The sequence below is a fragment of the Eublepharis macularius genome, chromosome 1 (genome assembly GCF_028583425.1).
Source record: "Eublepharis macularius isolate TG4126 chromosome 1, MPM_Emac_v1.0, whole genome shotgun sequence".
Lineage (NCBI taxonomy): Eukaryota > Metazoa > Chordata > Lepidosauria > Squamata > Eublepharidae > Eublepharis > Eublepharis macularius.
Window position 1 is genome coordinate 114,588,153 of NC_072790.1, and position 24,318 is coordinate 114,612,470.

The following is a 24,318-nucleotide window of genomic DNA, read 5'->3' on the forward strand; positions in this document are numbered from 1 at the left end:
TAATGAATCAGTCCTTCCCAGACTGTACCACATAATTTGTTAGATGGAAGTTGCATACTAGAATTCTGTCCCATATAGAAAGTTGGCATATCAGAGAACTACTCTGACATTTTAGCATTTTATATGTGGAGAGAGTTTTTAAAAAAAATCTAGGAAACATTCAAGCATGTGGTCTTTTACCTGTAGTCTGAGTGGTAGTCCAGAATTTTACAACTTCCTATTTTTGCTTTCTGAACCTGTGTCTCTGTGTGTGTATGTGGTGTGTGTGTGTAAGACAGACAGAGCATTCCCTAGAATTTAAGCCTGATACTGTTCAAATTTGTCTGGTCTGGAAAACTGTCCCCCAGCTATCTAGGAAAGCAAATGCAGATATCTTTGGAACCCTGTTGCTAACTGCACTTCCTTGTCTGGCCAGACTTTCACGCTGTAATTAATATTTACTCATCTCTATACTCAGCATGCCATAAACATGACCTGTGGGGGTTTTTGATGAGAGGAAAGAAAGGAAGGAAGTGGGCTGTATCTTTTGTCTGAAAGAACACCCAACAAGGAGAGAGAATGAGTGATCAGCCTTATTAGTATTCTTTTAAAAATTACTATTTCTGTGGGTTTTGCAAGATAAGAAACATGTATGGATTGTACAATTCTGAGTTTCAGAGGAAACTGGCTACACATTATAGACAAATACATTTAGCATTGCAGAGAAGCTAATTTTTCAAAGGAAAAGCTGTTTTCAGATCCGGAATTCCCTCCCTGGGAAGATTTGTCTCACTATCATAGATGAATAAAATTACAAAGTGAAATGAAGCCATTCACAACCTCTCGTGCTTCAGCTGTTGATCTCAAGATATCGTGTGCACAATGTGTACAAATTTATCCGAATATGCAGAATTCATGAACTGATCCATCTCAGACTTCCACTTCACCCAATAGATAGACTTTCTTGTTTCATTTTGTGTTCCCTTGTTAACTCTTCATTCTGTTTGTTCTAATTGCTGATGTGTGCGAGTGTGTGCATGCATGTGTGTGTATCGTTTTAAAGTGGATTTAAATTTTTTTTCATCTTTCATTGCTTTGAGGGCCCTATTTAGGTAGACAGGTGGAATGTGAATGTTTTAAATTACTGTGAAGGGACCCATTTTGAATAGAGAAGTAATAAATGGGAAGGGGGCACTTAATTCTTCCCCATCAGCAATTCAGCTTCAACTCATTCCAAGCTTCTTTTTCCTCCTCCATGTTCCAAACAATTCCTCCATGTAAACTGCATTTAGAAATCAGGGTGGGGTGGGAGTGCAGGGTGATCTGGAAAAAAAATGGTTTGTTCTTCAGAACAAGGGGTCATCAGGGCTGTGTTACATTTGTGTGCATTGTGTGTGTTGACATGACAGTTGACTTTACATGTCCTCTGTTGCTAACTTTTGCCTCTGCATTTCCATCTCAGAATACCCAATTCTTGTTCAACTCTTGAAGTATAACTTCATCTGAACGCCACACAAATTATTATTAAAGAATAAAACAGACACTTCTGCAACAGGTAGGTGTCACAAACTGTTGGCTCACTCAAGCTTGGGCTGACCTTTCCCTACTCTGAAGTAAAATTTTCCTCCTGAAGCATATGAAATTGTTTACTGAGCTGGGAAGTCTTTAGTAGTGTTGTGTTTGTAGCTTCAACTTTCTTTATTGTCCCACCCTTAAGAAACGTATAGGTTGTGCGGTTACCCAGCCAAGTTTACATAGAAGGAAGATTAATGGGTTTGTGTTTCACTTAGAAATGAAACTGGCACATGAGGCACGTGGAGTTTTAAAAAGAAACAGGAAGTTTATTTACAGGTAGGTTGGATAGGTAGGAATGTAGGCAGGTACTTAAAAGCTGAAGTAAATAGGAGATTTTTGCACAGATCACTGGTGTGAGGCACAAAATACTTGGTATGGTTTAGTTTCTTAGGTTGTTGACTTAGTTGAGAGAGGTTGGTGTTACCAGACTTGAACTCTTTAAAGTTCTTTCTTTGTCTGACACCCCTTCACAGGTTAGGTGCTCCAATTTATGCACACACACAACACTAATTCTCTTTCACTGCAGACTTCAGGGTATTCCACTGAATCAAAACCCTTTTCAGATACTGGGCAGGAGTTACACCAAATCTGTAACTCGGTTGCTTTGGCCAAAAGGGAAACTCTTTTCTAACCACTTCCTTGGCCAACTACAAATTCCCAGATCACTTGTGTCTCAGTAAAATTTAGTGCTGCCTGTCCCACTTTAGTACAAGGACTAAAAGTGTTTCATAAACTTATTTTTACTGTAAGGGCACACTTTCCTCTTTTTTCCTCACACGGATACCAGGTTCCAACTTCCTTAACTGCTCAGTTAACTCCAACTGTCAACCCCTCATTCTGTTAGCACCAACTGTCAACTCCTCATTCTAACACCAACTGCCATTTTCTCTCTCTCTGGCTACCCACAGAAGGGAGAAGGGACCTATCAACCTTCCTGCTGCTGTTTCAAGACTCCACCTGCCTCTTGCTGGATATAGCATTTGGCAATCCAGACATTTTATACCAATTCCATCACAGCTGGTACCTCCTCCTCTTTCTAAAATGCTGAATTCAGGAAGGCATCTGTGCTCAGGATGGAGCTTGGGGAACATAGGGAGCTTGACAAAGATGCTGACTAATACTGATATTTCCTCCAGGGCAACTGATCTCTGTACTGTGGAGATTAGTTATGACAAGTGGGGACCCTCAAGGACTTGTAGGGAACATCTCATTTCCCCCCTTTCCCACTATGTTCCCTTCCCCGCCCCCATGCCTCTCACCTTTTCCTGCTTCCTCCTTCCTACCCTTTGCCTGCTCCCCTGTCTTCACCTTTCCCCCTCCCCCCCCCAGCAGCCTCTCCCCTATGGCCCACTTGCGTGGTGCCAGGTGAACAGGGCCCAGTTGCATGGTGAGGAATCTGCAAGGACTTGCAGGAGGTATTTTACTTTTCTCTGTATCCCTTTCCCCACACTATTTCCTCTTTCCCTCCTCCTGGCAGCCTGATATGCTCACCTTTTACTAACAGAAACCAAGCCTAGAACACTAGCTAAGCTATTATGGTTATCTAGCAACAGCCCCTGAGGACATCTAGACAGGCCCTCAGAGGCTGTTTATCATTTTGCATTTTTTTAAAAAATAACTTTTTTTTAATTTAAGATTTTTCTGCAAACCTGAACAATTTTTCAGGTGTGTAAGAAGATCTCTCTTGTCTGATCATGGCTTCAATCTCTATATTTAAGTATCCTCAGATCAGAGCCACTTGGCTATTAGTATATAAGATTTTGGGAGAACTCCAAGCCCCACATGGAGATGAGTAACCCAGAGTGCACCACCTCAGACTGCAAATATTCATGATTTGGAATGCTCCCCTATGTTAAAAACTCCATGCAAATAGTAAAACAGTCAGCAGACTAAAAGGAAGGGGAGAACCTTTCTCCCAGCTATGCTTATTTTTATTTGTATGAAAGTTTTTTAAATGCAAAGGAACATTTAAGTTGAATTGTATCCCCTCCAGGCTGAAGTAGTGCAGTCCATTCTACCACCTGGTGGTTTTGCCACTTCATTACCATCTCACTCTTTTGTGTCTGAGAACCAGGTCTAAGACCCTCAGTTGCCAGTCCCCTAGTAGAAGGAGGCTCCCCCTCCCTCTTGTTTCTCACCACTGCCTGGAGGACTGATAGAAGAATAATTTTTTTTAAAGGCCATCTGAAATGGTGTGATGTTACATCCAGGAAAAGCCTGGACGTGCTTTCACATCTCTCTAGGAATAGCCAGAGTTTTCAATTATTCCTAAATAGGACTTATTTACCATAGAATTACTAGCAATTCCTAGAGAGGTGTGACATCACTCTGGGGGTTTTCCCTTAAGTAACATCATGCTGCTGCTGATGGCCCCCTTGCCCCCAGTCTCCCTCTAGTTGTTAGGCCAAGTCTAGCAACCCTAGGGCAGGCAGATGATCTGTGAAGGCTGAAACCCACTCTCTCTTCTGAACTGCAGAGACCAACTATACTTTATGAGGACATCTAATTTCCAGAATAACTTGTAGAGCTTGTAAGGCATAGGCCAGTTGACCACCGGCCAGGCAAAGGGAGAAAACCCTAGGCTGCTAGTATTTACACTAGGCTTGGCTTCCTGTTGCTTGCTAATTTCCAAGGCTAGTATTGAATACATTTATTCCTTCTGTGCCTGAAAAAAATTTCTATGGTTCTGTGTACACACAATCTCAAGAAGTCCAGCTAGTGATGAAATTCCTGTTCAAGTCCCTGATGCAGTTGTGGCCCCTGGTGGCAGTTGTATTTTTTGTGCAAAAGCAATTCAAGGAGAGAGGAGAATTTAAGAAAGAGAGAGAGAGAGAGAAAGAAAGAAAAAGAGAGAGAGAGAGAGAAAGAAAAAGAGAGAGAGAGAGAGAGAGAGAGAGAGAGAGAGAAAGAAAGAAAGAAAGAAAGAAAAAGAAAGAAAGAAAGAAAGAAAGAAAGAAAGAAAGAAAGAAAGAAAGAAAGAAAGAAAGAAAGAAAGAAAGAAAGAAAGAAAGAAAGAAAGAAAGAAAGATGTCCTACTGGTTCTCAGGTACATAAAGTAATTTTCATGAAAGCATTCTGGTTTCTAGTAAATACTTGTGTGGGATGATGCTTATGTTTGATGACAAGATGGTTGCCATGGAGAAGAAAGTGTGTGTTTTGTGAACAGTACAGAAGTAAAATCCTCATTGCACAACACTCTCCCTCACCTACTGAAGATGAGGGCAATGGGTTTACCTGCAGTTCAGGTTCAATTGTAATTATATGTGGCTGGGGTCATTACCTAAATGATTGCCAAGTAACAATTATTTTTATCATTATCTTTCTGCCCAGTTATATAAAATCATAAATAAAATAATTAAATATATTGATTAAGCCACCCCAAACCAATTAAAAAGCAGCAGCAAGTCTCATTTCCTGGGAAAATGGTCAAAAAGTCTATCCCACGAGTCCTTGCCAACCGAACTGCAGATATGACAAGCTCCCACAGGAAGAGCCCACCATCTACCTCAAGCCCCAGGCAGGTAAATATGGATAGAGGTCAAGCAAACAGTATATCATGGGCCAGCCAGTGCTCAATGATAGTGAGGACTCCTCAGGAGAACTCCCCAGGAGAAGAGGAGCCCTGTGTAGCCAGTTCTGAATCAGCAGAAGCTGGCAAGCAGGAAGAGAAGCTGCAGGCTGATCAGAGATCACAGCCCACAGCTGGGGCAGAGCCACGGACACCCTCCATGTGAAGTTCAGTCAGTCGTTTCTAGCCCTCCAGGATCTCCCACACCCTTAGAGTGCCGTAGACAGAAGCGAAGAATGGAGATAAGGAGAGACAACACAGTGCACACTTCCTGGTCCAATGCCAGCTGCTTGCTGATGGCAATGATGAGTAGCTGCAGGATGACTCCCGAGTAGCTGGCTGCAAGCATGGCCCTTCAGCACGTGACTATAAATGCCAGCCAAAGGGAACTGCTGGGCATGGAAGCAACAAGTCAGAATCCCTCTGACACTGTGATCCGCTGACACTGCCTTGGACCCTGCCTTGTTCCTGTGACTCTCCAGACTGTTCCTTGACTTTGCCTATATTGCACCCTCAGACCTGCTGGTGTTTGACCTCCAGACCTTGCTATACGGACTGACCCTTGAACCAAACTACTAATGGCTCTTGACTCTGCCCAGACATTGGAATTAATCTTAATTACACTGCTGGGGCTGGTGCCCAAGCCTGCTTCACTCAGTGCTCTAATGGTGTAGCCCACGCTGCTCTGGCCCAACCCACAACACAGTACTTACCTTATACTACTTTTTAAACATGGGTAAGACATGGGATTGTAGGCCCAGCATCAAGGGGGTCAGAGGGGTGAGGACAAGGTAACAGAAGACAAAGCTTGTTGGGATCTTAAAAGGCCACAACTTTATTAGTTACAGCTTAGGAAGCCTTGGCACTGCATGGGGCGTGGATCCAAGCATCGACTGACCCACCTGCCAGGTGATGACCCCGTTGCTCCTTCAGCCTGCCTGCTGAAGGGGTTGACCATGGAATGACAGACTGTGAAAGTTCACATGGGTGCACACCTCTGTGTGGATCCCCCTGCTACCTGGGGGTAAGCATGCCCTGACAGGCCCTGCCTGGGCTTGCCTCTGTAATACTTCACCTCCAAGATCCTTTAAGAGGATCCCCAACTATGGGGAAACAAAGATCATGGCCTTGTTTTCCCCAAAAAGGATCTGTGCCCAGTACTGTTGACTTCTGGTAAAGCTGGAGGAAACCTATTGATCTTCATTTTACCTTTCTAAGGTCACTTTCAAACTGGCATTGTACTGCTGTTTCACTGCCAATGTGCAGTAGGTTTTTTCCCCTACAGTTAAAACACAACTTGTCATATCTGCTTGCCTTCTTTGTGTTCACCACAATCCTGGCTTCCACTTTTTGATCATGTTTTTCTTTGAGGTGTTATATCTGTCAGCTTTCTGCCCAGATCATTCCCTTATGTGGCATTACCTCTGAAAACATGAATTCTCTGCAGATCTGGTCTCCTGGAGACAAATTAATTATGGGAAAGGGCTGCTTTGCCTCCTGTAGGCTAAGCTAGGACTTTTGCATGGCATTCTTTTTAAGGGCCACTCCCCCCCTCTCTTCTCCCACATGTTCAATATCATTTTTATTGTGCACTACAATTACAATAGGATGGTTTGACTTTTTTGGACACAGAAATAAAAATACAGTTTCATTTGAACATTATGATTAAACTTTGTTCACAGAGCTTAGCATTTAGCCCCACAACAAGCACATGCAGCTGAGAAAATGTGCCTTGCCCAAAGCAATTCAGGAGGCAGCACAGCTGAGTAGGAAGCTGAGGGAGTCCAATATGCAGCCCCAGCATTTAAGCCACTGTTCTAGCTGTCTGTAACAAGTTACACACCAGTTGAGAACTCTGTGGTGATTACCTTTTATACAGTCATCGTTTTTTCCTTGTTTCTGTCAGTTCTTTTGTTGGAAATTAAATAACCCTCATGCGGTCATTAAATCATGTAATTCTGTCTATGATGTTTTTGTATATATTTGTTTTATGTATGCGGTTGTTTCTTGATAGTGTTGCAATTGACTAACATTTTCTCATGAAATGGCATGCAATTATTGTTATTTTACTTGTAATTCTGTAGACCAGTAAGTCCTACCTTGGTGCCTGGAGATGCCATTGCACCTGCTAATATGTTTTCTGATGCTCACTTTATTCCAAGTTATTGGGGATAATATCCAAAGGATCTTGAATGGAACAGGAAACGAAATCTGAGAGCTGCAAGTTGCTCCCTAACAACTGACTTGATAAATCAATCGTATGTAGGCCCCAGAAACCTAATTAAAAGATTCCATGTTTGGGCTGTTAGCAGAGTCTATCATTTGGCATAGGAAGCGTGATTATAGGTGGTTGTGAGCGGGTTCTGCTGGCTGGTGTGTGCGCAGGACAGAAAATAAATCATAGAGTTGCTTTATATTTAGAAAAGAAATGAGTTCTTTATTGTAGGAACTCCATACTCTGATAGGAAAGGAGGAGAGATAGATCCTAACTATGTATCTAAGCTAAGGATGGACATGGATGCTAGGACCAAGTCCTGCATCCATGCTGCCAAGATGGAGGGAGGAGAGGAGGAGAGACATATTGCCTGGAACAATGCCAGGAAGAGAAAAAGTATCCTGAGAATAGCAATCTACATATCAAAGGGCAGTCAGAACAGTAAACAGTGCCCTGACCTCTCTATATTTCTAACTCTTTGGTTTGTCCCCCTCTGAAACCTGAGGAAAGGGACAGTGCTGAATCCTCCTCTTCCAACATGACTGACTCAACTGCTTGTTCTCCAGCAGCAATTGTAGTAGGGTTGCTAACTCCAGGTTAGGGAATTCCTGAAGATTTTGTGGATGGAGTATGGAGAGGGCAGACTTTGGGGAGGGGAGGCTCAGCAGGGTATAATGCCGCAGAGTCCACCCTCCAAAGCAGCCATTTTCTCCAGTGGAAATAATATCTGTCACCTGGAAATCAGTTGTAATGCTAGAAGCTCTCTAGCTACCACCTGGAGTCTGACAATCCTAAATTGTAGCCTCATAGGATTTACCTCCAAAAACTCAAACATAATCTCTACAGAGATAGCTGAGACAAATGGATGTTTATCAGGTTGGCTGAATATTGGGGAATCATGTGCCATACATTTATCATGATCCATTAGTTCCTTGAAGCTATGAGAGTTGTGATGTGCACAAAGATCTGCCCCTCCCACAAGGACTTTGTGTTTACTTCAAAAGAAGAAACAGGTCTGTGGGCATATGTTTCTGGCATTTCCCTACCCTCTCACATGTGCTAGGAACTAATTGCAGCAGAAGTTACTAATTAGCATAGTAATTAGGCTGCGAATCAGCACTCTGCTGGTTCAAATCTCGTTGCTTCCATGAGCTTGGGTAAGCTGCTCCTTTCAGCCCAAGCTCTCTAGCTGTACTGTGGCAATAATAATAACACTGACCTTGTTCACCACTCTGAGGGGGGCTCTAATCTGTCTAGAAGAGCAATATATAAGTGCAGTTATTGTTGTTGTTATTGTACAGTGTACTAATTGCAGCATGGATAAAGCCTTCAGTATGATGTTCACATGCATCTTTAGACATACTGTTGTCCCCATGATATCAATAAAACCCTGAAAGAATGTGACATTCTTTCGTCTCGGCCACCGTGTATTTTCCAAAACATTTAAATCCTGCATTTCCACTTTTTAGGCCATCACAGTGGCTCACAACAATACAGAACAGAATACCATACAGTCAAAAGTAAATTAAAACAAAAATATCCCTGATAAAACAACACATCCACTAAAAAACAGATACCATCTCTCAAACCTGGTCCTCAAAAGCCTGACAGAAATGAAATGCTTCCACTGATTTTCTGAAAATATTGAAAGAGCCCATCTAGTGGATCACTTTTGGTCAGAAATTCACTGACAATGATGAACACGTCTTCTTCCCAGTATCACTTGATTCTTTGAACTCGTTAAGGGTAAACTACATCTGGAAGAAGGTTTTTTCTCAGACTCAGGTAATTTACACAGCAATCCTAAGCAAGATTGAAGTCATAGGGCTTAGAACAGTGAAACTCTCTTTAGGATTGCATTGTTAATGCTTCAACGGGTTAATTTAGTCCAGAAACTAAGGAGCAGCCAGTAGAACTCCACACTCTGTGCTCTTTGCAGCTGTACTGTCTCTTCAGAGCAACAGCAAGCACAGTTGAGCAGGGAGTTCAGCCCATGTCTGCTATACCCATCTGGTACTCTGACTCTTCATTTTTCATCAGGTACTGGGAAACTCTAGATATATGTACTGAAAGTTCAAAGGGTCATATAAATTACCAGAAAGAAGAGACAGATGCAACAAGATCAAAAATATCCAGAGGGCATCAATTAACCATTATCTTGGAAACACCTAAAAAGAGAGAGAGACTGCCAGAATCAAGAAGCACAGCCAAAATTATGGCTTCCATAGGGTCCTGGTTCAAAATGGAAGACCTGGCGCACAGAAAGATGCTGTTTTCCCATTTGGCTCCAGCTATTTCATGTCTACCGTGTGGTGCCCTGATCTAAGAAGGGTCAGATCTGCACACTATTCTTTAGGTTATCTAATTAGACAATTATTTTATTTTTATTTTATTAATTTTATTAGATTTATATCCTGCCCTCCCTGTAAATGGGCTCAGGGTGGCTAACATCAACAAACATCAATAAATACAGTTTTAAAAACACATAAAAACACTTGTTATCACCAATCATAGTAATTCAATTCCAGACGTCATTAAAATACATAGGCCACTATAAAAGGTTAGTTCTTATTATTCTTATAATGTTCTTAGATTATTCATGTAATTCACTGGGAACAGGATCCTGATAATTTGTTCTTACTGTAAAAATCATGCACTATTTTAGTAATATTTTAGAGTGTGTAATTTTAAGTGTGCTTATTGAATGGAAATATCTAATGGAGCCTAATTCTGAGTTCATGACGACACAAGTACTTTATTTTTTTGCTCAGTGGGGAAATAAAATTTATTTTCTTAAACACAGGGATACATTTTATACAGCCTTTGCAACTGGACACTGCACAACTCCTCTCTACTTACAAGGCATTTCTTTTCAGAGACTTTTTACTGAACTTGTGCTTATAAACTGCCTCCTGGTGACATGATTGCAGAAGGGAAAATGTATAAAATCTGAAACATTCAGACACTATAAAGGTATATTTTTGAGGTCACGTTATTTATGCCAAAAATGTCAAACACACAACTCTAGCAAAAGATCAAAACCAAACCATTCTCCTCCCATTGTTTATCTTAATCTTTTCATTTATTTATTGACTATACTTTATTCCACTTTTCAACCAAAGCTGTTTTCTGAAGAATCTCACAGCAATACAAATGAAATACAAAATTTCCCAAGGAGATTCTCAACTGAATCCAGGCATGGTGAAGGAGTGTCTGGCTGCTCTCTACCATTTCTCTGAGATCCTGTGAATGCCAGATGGAAGTCAGACGGAGGAGGTCTTTCTGCTGGATCCAGGCACTCTGGAGGCAAACTTTAATATGAGCAGCAGGCTTTCCCATTAATGTCCAGTTACAAATTGCTTGTGTGTTAGGGTTGTCACCTGTGTCTTGGGAAATTCTTGGAGTTTGAGGAGGGAAGTTAGTCATTTCCTCCAGGAGAACTGATCTCTGCAGTTTGGAGAGGAGTTATAATCCCTGGAGAACTCTGGAACCTACCCGGATGTTGGCAATCCTAGGGTGTGTAGAACAGACATTGAAAAGGAAGGATCTTGCTCACAATAAGAACCAACATACTGTGCCAATATTCAAAATATTGACATTATGTACTCAGCAACTATATTTGCATAGGACAAGGAAGGGAAGTATGAAGAAAGATGTGGCAGCAGTCACACCTAAACAGCTTTAAAAGCAAAAATGAAATTCTACATTTCTATTTCAATATCAAGTTGCAATCTAAAGCTCCTAGTTTCTGTAATATCAAATTTCTGCAGTTTGATAAAATAATAATTTTTCAACTCAGACTAATCATGTAGCTTAAGCCAATTAGTATAGTGCATTCCAAATAATCTGTATTTTTTCATGAATATATATTTGGGATTGTGGTAGTGATTACAAATGTGACTACTTCCTAACTCTACCCCATTGGCTATAGTGTATATATCTTGTTCACTGCAGAATTGGAGGAAGGAAATGGCAAATGACATCTGCTTCTCACTTGCCTTGAAAGCCCCATGCTGGGGTTGCCATAAATCAGTTGCAACTTGACAGCACATGCATACAGCAGAGCTACAGTGATCTCACAGTCATTTATTTATTTAAAATATTTGGATCCAACTTTACCTCTTTGGATTCAAGGCAGATAATAATACAACAGTGTGTTGAAAGGATACAAAAACAATATAACCGTACATTAGAAAGATAAAAATATACGGATTAAAAATGAAGCCAGATCTTCCAAAACAGTTTACCCAGCTTCAAATTCCTTCCCAAATAAAACTGTTTTGCAGTTACAATAAAACCTTCCTAAATGCAGAGTGCTCTCTAGGGGTGTGCGCTTCAGGTTTCTGATTTGGGTTTTTAACCTGAATCGGGCCCGATTTGGAACGATTCGGGATTTCTGGGATTTACAGCATGCTGGCCCCAATTCGGAAATCCCAAAGCAAAGCTTTCTGAAGCTATTCAGGTTGCTTTGGAAAGCTTTGGGGGGCTGGGGTAAAGTTTAAAGGCCCCTTTTGAAAGCGGCAGGGCCTATTAAACTTCAGCTGAGAGGTGAGGGAATTTAAAGGGCTGTGCCACTTGCAAGCAGCAGGAAAGGGCCCTTTAAACTGTCCCATTCCCTACATTACCCCCGCCCTCCACTCACCGGGCACCATGGTGGCGGCGGCCCTCTCTGCTGGCCAGCCAACCGCAGCAGTGGTGGTGGCCCTCTCTGCCAACCTGCCAGCCACGCCGGCTGTGCTGGCAGCGGCTGCACAGTGGCACTGGTGGGGAAGGCCTTCCACCCACATGGTCACTGGATGCACTGGCAGGCCATGGCAGCAGGGAAGACCTTCTCCACTGGCCAGCACAGCAGCGGCTCCAGCATTCCACCCATCAGGTAAGTTGGGTGGGTGGCTCTCCCTCTCTCTCCTCCTCCGCTCCTAAACAACCCACACTCTCCTGTGGGTGGACTTCCCTTATATCTCTTCACCTATTCCCAGCTCCACCTGCCAGCCATGTCCCCCAGCACTCTAGCCTCAGCCCTGGCTATCTTAGACAGCTACACCTGGGGTTACTCTGCTGGCAGCTCTGGGCAGCCACACCTGTGCTTTGCTGGCTGCCAGGCTTCTTTTGCTGATTACCTCAGGCAGCCCCACCTGAGGTTGCTCTGTTCCCAGCCTCTCCTTTCCAGCCTTCTCTAGCCTGGCTGCTGGTTGAGGTGTGTGCCGGTGCTGTCTTTGCTGTCCTTCAGCTACTGCTGGTGATCTTGCCCTCTCCCTCCTAGCTTAGGCTCCTATTTTCCCACCAGAGGGTGGGGCTGGCTGGCTTCCCCCTGCCTTGTTTGACTCTCTGGGGCTTCGGTGTTTCTTTCCTCTGTTGCTGGGCATGGCAGGGTCTTGGTGTCTGTCTGGGCAGCTGAGTGGTGGTCATCTGGCTGTCTCCCCTTCCCTTCTCCTGTTAAGTCTGGGGGCAGAGCCTCAGACCCCGGACATTGTTAACTTTTCTATATGATAATTTGTTGTATTAATTAAATATATGTACAAGAATAATATTAAGCCTCGTTGTTCAATATTCATTGATTTATAAATTTCATTTTGTATAATTGATATAGAACTTTTACATGTACTAATAGAACAAATATATAAGATTTTTGTTTTACCTCCTATTTTCTTTTCTTTTTTCATATTAACACCCCCACATAAATTACAATTAATTGAGTCTCTTCTATAACCTCTATTAATAAGATAAGTAACTTCTTCCTTATTGCAGTGAAACAAATTGTCTCTTATATTAAAACAATTATCCATAAATTATATATTTTAATAAATAATAAAAATTTTATTCACTTCAAAATATTACAGTATTGAACAATTATACCCCCCCAAAATGTGCTTTCCTAAAGAGTTCTGCTCGCGCAATAAAATATGTTAAATATTGTGAATAGAATTCTTCAGGAGACCCTCAAAATGGATTTAGGGCTATGTACTGTGGTCTAGCACCTACCGTACCAGGGTCAGGCTGTCAGCTGTAGTGGGGTGAAAGATTAAAGTGCCAAAATACCTGAAAGCCTAGAGACCCAACCATGGGTTAATACAGCCCAGTGTGCCAGTTACCATTAACAAAGTGCTTTCTGTAAACAGAAACAGAATATGTCCCCCGAAAACCCCAGAAAACTATGCATTTTGACATTTTGACAATGTTGTTAGAGGGTTAAAGGGTTAGAGGGTTAAAGACTGGATCCCATTTAAATTCCAGTTGAGTAGCCGTATTGGTCTATAGTAGAAGAGCACCTTAAAGACCAATTAGATTTCCAGGGTATGAGCTTTTTAGAGTCAAATGTATCTGACAAAGAAAGCTTCGGCGCGGAGGGCAATCTAAACTCTCCTCTGTCTGCAGGGGGCAGGGCCACCAGCCATGTGACCATTTTCAAGAGGTGCCAGAACTCTGTTCCACCACGTTCCAGCTGAAAAAAAAAAACCCTAGTTTATGATACAGTGGCATCATTCATCCTGCTAACAAAGCACTTAATTTATTTTTACATCCATATCTCAAGACCTTCAGGGTAATAGCTTCAAAAAAGGAAGTTTAAGCTCTGGTTCAGATGTAGTCATCATTGGTCTGCCATTCGCACCCAAAGCCCTTCTATGTTGATAAGCCACATATAGGAAAACAATGTTTGAACTTCTCCCTTCTGAACACTGACTGATCCAACTGCAATCAGCATAAGCACGCCCACAATGCAAGTCTTGGGAGATACTGGCATGAGAATGATGCATGCAGTAGGTTGGTACCCAAGGAAAGATGAATCCAACATTGCTCACTGTGCATGGATTGGCAGCATAGGCTTGGGCTTTTTTGTTGTAGTCAATATGCATACTCAAACCAGCTGTGAGTCTGTTTCTGTAAATTGAGCATATGACCTCACCCACATTTAGAGGAAAATAAAGGATGACTTTTTGGTGACTAAGATACCAGTGGCATTCTCATGTCTGGCAAAACATTCTGTTTATTGTTAATTTTCAGAACAAGGAAGATAAAAGAAATCTTGAGAGACAGGCATGTGCTTAGAGCTGGGAGCAATTCTTATCTGTTACAGTGCTTCCTAAAGAGTTAAACCATTTCAGGCTGCAAGGGACTTAAAAGAATGTAATTATACTTAGGATTGCTTTAAATTGATTTTTATCACTGTAATTGCCTAAGGCTGTAACTATATTGTGCTTGCTGCTGCTGCTACTGCAGGTAATGGAAGCTGCATTTCTAGTGCCTACTTTATGGCATAACATGCATTCTGAAAATATGGTTGTATTTTACCCTGCCTCACTGGTTGGCTGGTGTGGGAAGGGAGGAAGGGCAACACACAGCATTGAGACATCGGGGCATGAATAAGATCCAGTAAAGAGGAAGGAGACCCAACTCCATGGATACTGATTATGTTTTTATATATATACTAATTGTATTACATTGTTAAATTATATTTACCTGTCTGTCTCCTGCTTTCTGATAGAGCTCTTAAATCAGTTCACCAAAATTAAAGTGTTCTTGTTGAATCCAAATGTTGTTTTCCCGTTAATGGAGGAATGGTGCTGTTTTCTCCAACTCTTCCTTCCCATTACAGACCCCACTTCACCCCTCCCCCCTGCACTTCCTGAGAGCCCCATCCATCAAAGCAGCATTTCATGGAGCTCAGTGGGATACAGTGGAAGGGAGGATGTGGGAAAGTTAATGGTTAATTCCATCTTTGTAAATAAGGCATTAGCTCTTTATGTATAGGTCTGCATAGGAAGACTGTGTGTATTGATTTACATTGACTGGCATTTTGTATACGAAATAATAACAAAATAGTTTTGTAATTGGTGTTAAGGACTTTATTCGTTAAGACGTCACAATTTTTCTTCTTATTATTCTAGATGGTGAGCAGTACATGAAAATAGTCTTTAGGTCTAAGTAGCTGTTTTGCACAATCATCTTTTGTTAAAAATTCTAGGATCGGGTACCAAAGCTTAATAAATTTCGACCTATAGTCAGGCATTTCAGATTGTTTAATATAGTTAGTAAGCTTAGCCAAAATAAACTGGTCCCAAACTCTCAATAACCAATTTGAAGTAGTAGGACTCTTTTTGTTTTTCTATGCTGCAGCGATTGCTGATTTAGCTGCAGCTAGCAAATGGGATATCACAATTTTTCTTATGTTTGGGATCGGAGTATCTTGCCAATTGTTTAACAAAATCATTTCTGGTCAGAGTGAGAGTTGGTAAGATGTCTTTACTTTAATATATTCAATCACTTCTTGTCAAAATTGATTAATGTGAGTGCAATCCCACCAACAATGTAGGTAAGTACCCCTTTTCCCACAGCCTTTCCAGCACATGGGTAATATGGAATGATCTATGTGCTGTTACCTTGAAGGGATTAAGTACCAGCGTGTCACAATCTTTATTGATTGTATTTTGATGTTCACTATATTGGAGTTAAATATATAAGCCCTCTAGATTTTTTTGCCATTTGTCCTCAGAGGTGTCAATATTGCATTCTTTGTTCCATGCTCTCTGGTAGGGAAGCACTTCATATTTTGCGGTTGCTAACAGTAATTTATATAAAAAAGACAAGAGACCCCTTGCATTACTGCTACCTTTTTTGATTAATATTTCAAAATCTGTTAATGGATTGGCTAGAGCCTTTTTAATGACTTCACTTTCTAGCAGGTGTTTAATTTGCAACTATTCAAACCAGGGTATCTTGTCTTTAATTTTGTCTTCCAATTTGGCCTTATCTAATAGCTTTTTATTACTAACAATATCTATGATCCATACTAGGTTTCTCTTTCTCCATACGTTATATTGCCGCCATCAGGAAAAAGAGTGCTGCTATTTTTGTATGATGTTTTTGTATGACGATTTTAAATGTTTTAATATGGAATGTTTTAAATGTTCTTAATGTTGTTATCCGCCCTGAGCCTGCTCGCAGGGAGGGCGGAATACAAATATGATATAAATAAAACAAACAAACAAATAAATATGCCTCTTTGCTTTCCGCTGGTTTGAACCAACTCTGACCAGTAAAGGTAGTCACAAGGGAGAATGTATTTATTAAGGCTGATTTCTTTTTGTCCCAGGTATAAGCAGGGCTTTTATGAATGGATTGTTGTTAATGCTCTCACCCCTTTCAGATAGCAAATTCCATAAGATTGCCTGGCTGCTTTTTGGGTAAGTATATGTTTGTATTATATCTTTCCAATCCTTTTTATTATCTGGGTCTAGCAATATTAAAATATTTTGTAAATGGATCACTTCATAGTATTTCTGGAGATTTGGCATTCCCAGACCTCCCTGCCTGGAAGGCCTAGTCAGTATTTTTTTATTTATTCTTGCTTCCTTATTATTCCAGACAATTTCAATAACTTTTTTTGCCAGTTTTGAAGTATATGTGGTGATATCCTTATTGGTGTGGCTGTAAAATAGAATAGGAATTTTGGAAGTAAAATCAATTTAACTATATTGATTCTGTGTAGGAATGTTAGACTTTTTTCATTCCATTGCTTAAATTGCTGAGTAAGTGATTTCTCCAGTTCTAGGTGGGTATACTTCATAATTTTACTTATTTTCAATGGGATATTAATTCCTAGGTGTTTCCAGTTTTTTAAACCGCTTGTAGGAGAACTAGTTACTGATACTGTTGGTTGTACTTTCAGTGACTCCAATTGGATAAAGTTCACTTTTTGAAAAATTAACTTTCAAACCAGAAACTTGGCTAAATTTTTGTAATATCCCTGTTAGATTTTGTAGTGAGGTAAGTGGTTGAGAAAAATACAAAACCATGTAATCTGCAAATGGACTTATCTTATATTCCGTGTCACCTATTCATATTCCTTTGACAAATTGGTTCTGCCTGATCTCGCATGCTAGGGGTTCAATGGCTATTGCAAATAGCAAAGGTGAGATTGGACACCCTTACCTTGTTCCACGGGACATTGAAATATCTTTTGATCTCTGCCCATTAATTTTTAGCTATAAAGTAGGCTCAGTGTATATTGTTTGTATGGTTCTCAAAAATTTGTCCCCAAATCCCATTACACCTAGCAGAGTATGAAGGTATTTTAGTTCTAAGCTATCAAATGCCTTTTCTATGTCTAGGGCCAATATTATAGCTTCCCCATGAGATTTTCTGCAGAAATTTATAACGTTTAAAGTCTTATATATGTTGTCTACCATCTATGTGGCATGAAGCCTGTCTCATCTTTATGTATATATTTAGTGATGAAAGTTTTCAATCTATTTGTGAGCACAGCTGTAAAGATCTTAGCATCCTGATTTAATAAGGCTATTGGCCTATAAGAGGCAGGATTTGTTAGGTCTTTATCTTGTTTTGGAAGAAGGACAACATCTGAGGTGGTCCAGGATGGGGGTAATTTACCTGCATCCATTACAAAGTTACAAGTTTTAGCTAGATGAGGTGCTAGGATTTCTGAGTATTTTTTAATAAAAGTCCGCCGAAAAGCTGTCCCTCCCTGGTGTTTTGTTTGATTTTAGTGATTTGATTACTTTTTGGATTTCCTGTTCGCTTATTTGCTGTTCCATCAGATCTTTATGAAGGTCAGCAATTTTAGGCAAGCCATTTTTAATCAAGTATGTCTTTATTTCTCCTGGTTTGGGGTTACTTGTAATGTAAAGCTTCCTGTAAAATTTTTCAAACACCTCAAAGTATTTTCATTGTTTTTGAATGGGCAGTTCCTTTTGAGTCTTTAATTAGGTTAATGAATTTAGTTGCTTTTCTTTAATTGACTTTCCAGGACAATAATCTAGTTGTTTTTGGTGAGAATCTCTTGCTGCTTATGGTGTGGGTCAATGTTTAATCTTGGAGAAGTTATTGTCCACTTGTGATATCAGTTGCTTGATAAACCTTTCCTATCTTCTTACAATCAGTCTGGTGGAGGAAGCCCATTGATATCTAATGTTAGCCTCTTGTAGCTGTGAAATAATTGGCTTGAGTTCTCTCCTAGTCTCCAGTGTTTCTCTTGAAAGATCTTGATATACTTATATTTTTTTATCTTTGAAGGCAAAATGTCCTTTTTTCCTAGCTTTTTGTAGTATTTTTGGTTTTGTTCTGTAGTTCAGGAATTTAACAATTATATCTCTGCCTGAATTCCTTCTGGGGTTGTTAGATGAACCAATTCTGTAAGCTTTTTCTATTAAAGGCATAACCCTTCCTTCAAGATTAAGTTGTTCTTTTAGCCACCTTGCAAGAAATGTTGATAGGTCCATTGTATCTTCATCAGTTTCTGGAAAGCCATGGATTTTTAACTGGTTTTCTCTCATTCTATCATCCAATTCCATAATTTTTGTTCTGGCCCAGGCCTCTTCTGCCTGCATTACTTGTATATTCTGCTGCAAATTCATTCCGTTCCAGAGCCTTGTCAGCAGTTTGTGCAACTTGGTGCACTGTTTCTTTCAGCTCTTTTATTTGGGCTTTGAATAGAGCTTCCATTCTAATGGTGATTCTGTCCTCCAGGCAATTTATTTTTGAGTCTATCTCCTTATCAAGCCTTTGTAACTCTTCACTGAGGAGGGCTGCAGTCACGGTGGCCGTTTTAGGTAGGCTGTTTATTCCCATATTTTGGGCCTCTTTATTGTCTTTTTCAGCAGTTGGGCAGTCTACCTCAGCACTTCTAAGAGTCACAGTCTTCACTTTCCCCCCTCCAGGCTTTCCCATAGCTTGATTGCCAGAAATGTGTTTAGAAGCGTTGTTGCTTACCTGGGGAGGGAGCTGGGCTATTGGAGCTCCAAATTAGGCATCTGCAATTGCTGCAAGTGAAGCCCCCCCCCCCACCAAGGGAGCTCAACTCTTGAAAGCTGAAACTGTCTTTAAGGTGCTATTGGACTCAAACCTTGCTTATTCTTTTAAGCAGAAAACAGCCATTGGGTATAGCTCTTTAGCTTTGTTATTATTGCCCTGTCCCAGTGTCTCAGCGCTTTACATATCTACTATATCTCTCTGAGGTAGCTAAATGATTATTCTCATTTTTTCATTTGGGGGACAAAATCTTGGCTGATGGCTCCTTTTTCATTAAGAACTACAAGACATCATGATTCCCCAAGGAAAGAGGTTTCATCTAGACAGTGATCCAGAGGAGTTAGCCGTGTTAGTCTGTAGTAGCAAAATCAAAAAGAGTCCAGTAGCACCTTTAAGACTAACCAATTTTATTGTAGCATAAGCTTTCGAGAATCAAGTTCTCTTCGTCAGATGCATGATCCAAGCTGGTCAAATACAGAAGAGGAGGGGAGATAGGGGAGAGAAGGAGACATATATCAGAAGGGGACAGGATGCAATTAGCGGGGAGGCAACCAAAACATTCCTTTGCTAGTAAATGTAAACATCTCCTTTTGGTGTGGAGTCAGTTTGCCGTGTTAGTTTGCAGCAGTAAAAGCATCCAATTCCTATGTAGTATAAGCCTTCGATAACTACAGCTCTCCCTGCCAGATGCATCTGACAAAGAGAACTGTGGTCCCCGAAAGCCCACACCAGGCGTCACTGGGCTCCCCCAGACCACGCCTCTGTAAAGGAAATCTGTTACCTGTGATAACCATTCATAGTCTCTATTCAGTCCCAGCTTGACAGAGTCAAATTTGCATATGAATTCCAATTCAGCAGCCTCCCGTTGGATTTTGTTTTTGAAAGGTTTCTGTTGAACCACAGCGACCTTTAAGTCTTTGGTGGAATGTCCTGGTAGATTGAAGTGTTCTCCCACTGGTTTTTGGACGTTTCCATTTCTAATGTCAGATTTGTGTCCATTTATTCTTTTGCGTAGAGGTTGGCTGGTTTGTCCAATGTACAGAGCAGAAGGACATTGTTGGCACATGAGGGCATATATCAGATTGGAGGATGAGCAGCTGTAGGAGCCAGAGACAGTGTAGTTGATGCCATTGGGTCCTGTAATTGTATTCCCTGGGTAGATATAGGGGCAGAGCTGGCATCTGGGTCTGTTGCAGGGCCTGGTACCTGTGCTGGTGACTCTGCTGGCTGATTCATGATTGTAAGTGAGAAGTCGTTTAAGGTTGGGGGGCTGTCTGTAGGCAGTATGTATGGATGCTAGTCTCTTCATTGAAGCACCTGCTTGCTCTATGTCTCTTGATTGTCGTCGTCCTTCTGTGCAGCCCCACATTGGGACTGCGCAGGCGCAGGCCAGCCGCAGAAAAGATTTTTCTAGCTTTTAGGTTCTTCTTCTAGCGTTACTTGTCTTCTCAGCGTCTCTTCGGAGTTTTGTTCATCGAATACTGTGCTGTACGATATTTTCCTGCGTCCATCTTGAGGGAAATATCATTCCGGGATGTCTCAGACAGCTTTATTTAAGAAATGTCTGAAGTGCAGCACGAAGATGACCCACTCGGATGGCCATGAGCTCTGTCTCATCTGCCTGGGCGAGGGGCACGTTGTGGAGCGTTGTGCGGTGTGTATGTCCTTCACCCTGAAAGCGAGGAGCGATCGGAAGGCCAGACTCCGTGCCTTCTTGTGGGATGCCAACCTTCTCCCACCCAAGCCATTGGGTTCATCGAGAGATAGGCCCCGCTCTGCTGCTCCATCGCCAGCTCCATCTCGAAAATCGCCGGAGCCGCTTCCCTCGGAACCGACGGGACAACCCGTTCCGGAGGGCCGATCTGACTCCGGTTCCGCGGATTGCCCTTCTAGCCGGAAGGCTAAGAAGCGTTCCTCTTCGAAGCCGTCATCGAAGCCCTCGTCCAAAGCTTCGGTCACAGAGGCTTCTTCGGAGCCCCCGCCTAAAAAGGCCAAGGCCAAGTCGAAAGCTAAGGGCCGTGTGTCATCCCCGGCCCCGACTGTGCAGCCCGGTACGCCATCCAGACCGGTGCTGATTGACGACGATGTGGTGAGTCTTCATACCCCATCACCTCCTTGTACGCCTCCTCCAATAACATCGGAGGATTACGTACCATTCCCGCCTCTCTCAGAACCGTATCAGTCGTTTGAGCATTCCCTGCCGTCTGCCCCAGCGCCTTCGGAAGCCTCCGTTCCGATGCAGTCTACCTCATTGGTTCCGGCGCCGTTTCACTGGCCTGCTCCGGTGTCCGCTCCTCTACCTCCTTGGCAGCCTGTCCCGGGGATAGGGAACATGACCTCCTGGCAGGATTTCGTGGCCTGGTTCCAGCAGTCTGTGCCCTTCCTGCAACACCCTTCGGTTCCGCCGTCTTCCGTTCCGGCCCAACCGCTCCTGCAGCCTGCGCCTGTTCCTCCTGCGGCTAGAGTGCACCTCCATCCCTCGGTTCCTGGGCCTTGTCCATTGGCTCCGGTTGGACGCCCGACTTCGGTTCCGACGCAGACCCCGGCGGAGTTTTCGGATTCCGAGGATGAAGACGGCCTGGCTTCCCCGTCCGATTACTCCTCAGATGTGGCTTCTGACCCTTCTCCGGATGACACCGTGGGTGAACTCCGTTCGTCGTCCCCAAATGACGACTACAGAATGTTCGCCAAACAGATGGTCAGGATGGCCGCTGTGCTGGAGATAGATGTTGCCTCCACGACCTCCAAGCCTTAAGAGCAAGCTGCTGGAGGCGTTGTATTCCGGGTCCCCCGCTTCGGTGGCGTTCCCTCCTGTGGAGGACTTTGTTGATAATGCTCTTGCGCTCTGGCAGACACTGGCATCCCTGCCGCCAACGGCAAAGACGGTCGAAAGGTACTATCGCCTGAAACAGGATGACTGCCCGTACCTTTTCTCTCACCCTAAGCCCTCTTCCATCGTGGTGGAGGAAGGTCAGGCTCGGTTCCGATACGGTTCCTCTTCGGCTCCGGCAGACCGGGAAGGCAGGAAGCTGGATGGCATGGGCAGGAAGCTCTACTCGTCCGCGTCCTTGGGATTCCGTATAGCAAATTTCCAAGCTATAATGGGATCCTACAATCTCTTTTTATGGAAGCGGCTGTCCTCTTACCTCTCCGACCTCCCGGAGGATCGACGCCACCTGGTTAAGGCCCTTCAGGCCAAGGCCATGAAGCTGTCGAAACAGCAGATGACAGCTGGCAAGGACGCCGCCGACTCTGCAGCGCGGGCAATGGCAACTTCGGTGGTCTTGTGTCGGCATGCCTGGCTCCGGTCCACGGCCCTGCCGCCAGAGAAGAAGGCGAAGGTGGAAGATTTCCCGTTTGAGGGGCCCCAGCTCTTCTCTGAAAAAACGGATGAGTCCCTCTCGCTGATGAAGAAAAACCAGCAAACGGCCAAGTCCCTGGGAGTTGCTCCTTCAGCACAGCCGTCGGGCCCGAGGTATCGTTACGGTCAGTTCCGATCCTACCAGACCCCTTACCAGCCATACCAGCAGCGTCAAGGGCGTTTCTTCTCGGGCCAGTCCTATGGCCACCGGTCCTACTCAGCCCAGCAGCGTCATTCTTCCAGGCGCTCCCGCCGGTCCAAGGGCAGGCAGCAGCCTCCCTCGCCTAAACCATCGACCTCCGTGCAGAAGCCCTCTGTCTTCTGACTAAGCCTGAACGCTCCCCAGTTGGCCTCCAAGGACACTCTCTCTACTGCCCGGTTCTTGGACAGGCTTCGGCCTTTTTTGCCCTGTTGGCAGCTTGTTACCTCTGACACTTGGGTCCTGTCTATTGTGTCCCATGGTTACAAATTGTTATTTACTGATGCACCTCCCCTTTCTTTCCCTCCCCGTTGTTCTCCATGTTGTGATGTTGTTTTACACAATAATGTTATGGAGTTGGTGAACAAAGGTGCAGTCTGGGTGGTCAATGTCGCTACTTCCCCTTGGGGATTCTACTCGAGATACTTCCTCGTGGATAAGAAAGATGGAGGGTCCCGGCCCATTTTGGACCTTAGGGGCCTCAACAGTTATTTAAAGGTTGAGAAATTTCGGATGCTGACCCTGGCACGAGTCATAGAGCTCTTGGAGGCCGGCGTTTGGCTAGCTATTCTAGACTTGAAAGACGCCTACTTCCACATCTCCATCTTTGAGGGCCACAGAAAATATCTGTGGTTTGTCTATGGGGATTCTGTATATGAATATACGGTGTTGCCTTTTGGGCTGGCCTCTGCGCCCAGGGTTTTCACGAAATGCATGGCCACCGTGGTGGCGTATCTACGGTCCAGGGGATGCTTTATCTACCCGTACCTGGATGACTGGCTCCTGGTGGGACCCTCGGCTGCCTCCCTCCAGGACCATATTGCCCTCACCTTATCTGTACTAGCTAGGTTGGGCTTGGTGGTTAATGGGGATAAGTCTATCTTAACTCTGGGCACAGCCATTAGGTTTATAGGGGTCTATTTCGACTCGCCACGGGGCAGAGCCTACTTACCCCCGGATCGCTTGACCAGGCTTTCCTCCCTAGCCCGTCACTTCTTGCACAACCGTTTTCAAACTGCCCTCCTTATTCAAACACTGCTGGGCCTTATGGCCTCCTCCACAGGGGTAGTTTTTTTCGCACGCCTGCATATGAGGCCTCTGCAAAACTGGTTTGTCCGGAGGTACAACCCCCTCACTATGGGCCAGCATCAGAAGTTCTCCATCCCCAGGGTGGTACAGCGTTCCTTGGCCTGGTGGACTGTCCCTGAGAACTTGGCTGAAGGTTGTCCTTTTGGCCCTTTCCTGGCAGAGGTCACCGTCTTTACTGATGCCTCCAACTTGGGGTGGGGAGGGCGCTGTGAACAGCTTTCTGCCCAAGGCATCTGGTCCCCAACTGAGGCAACCATGCACATTAACCTCTTGGAGCTTAGAGCGATCCGTTACTCCCTTGCTTCTTTTGCAGATATCATTCGGAACAGGAGGGTTCAGGTCCTGTCGGACAATACCACAGCCTGCTATTACCTCAACAAGCAGGGAGGAACGGTCTCGCTCAAGCTCTGCAGGGAAGCAACGACTCTCTGGAAATGGGCCATGGTCAACAACGTCCTTCCCAGGGCCGTACACATTGCCGGGGAGCTCAACACCGCAGCGGACACGCTGAGCAGGGTGTTTCTGCCTCAACACGAGTGGTCCCTCAACAGGGCTTACCTCCACCA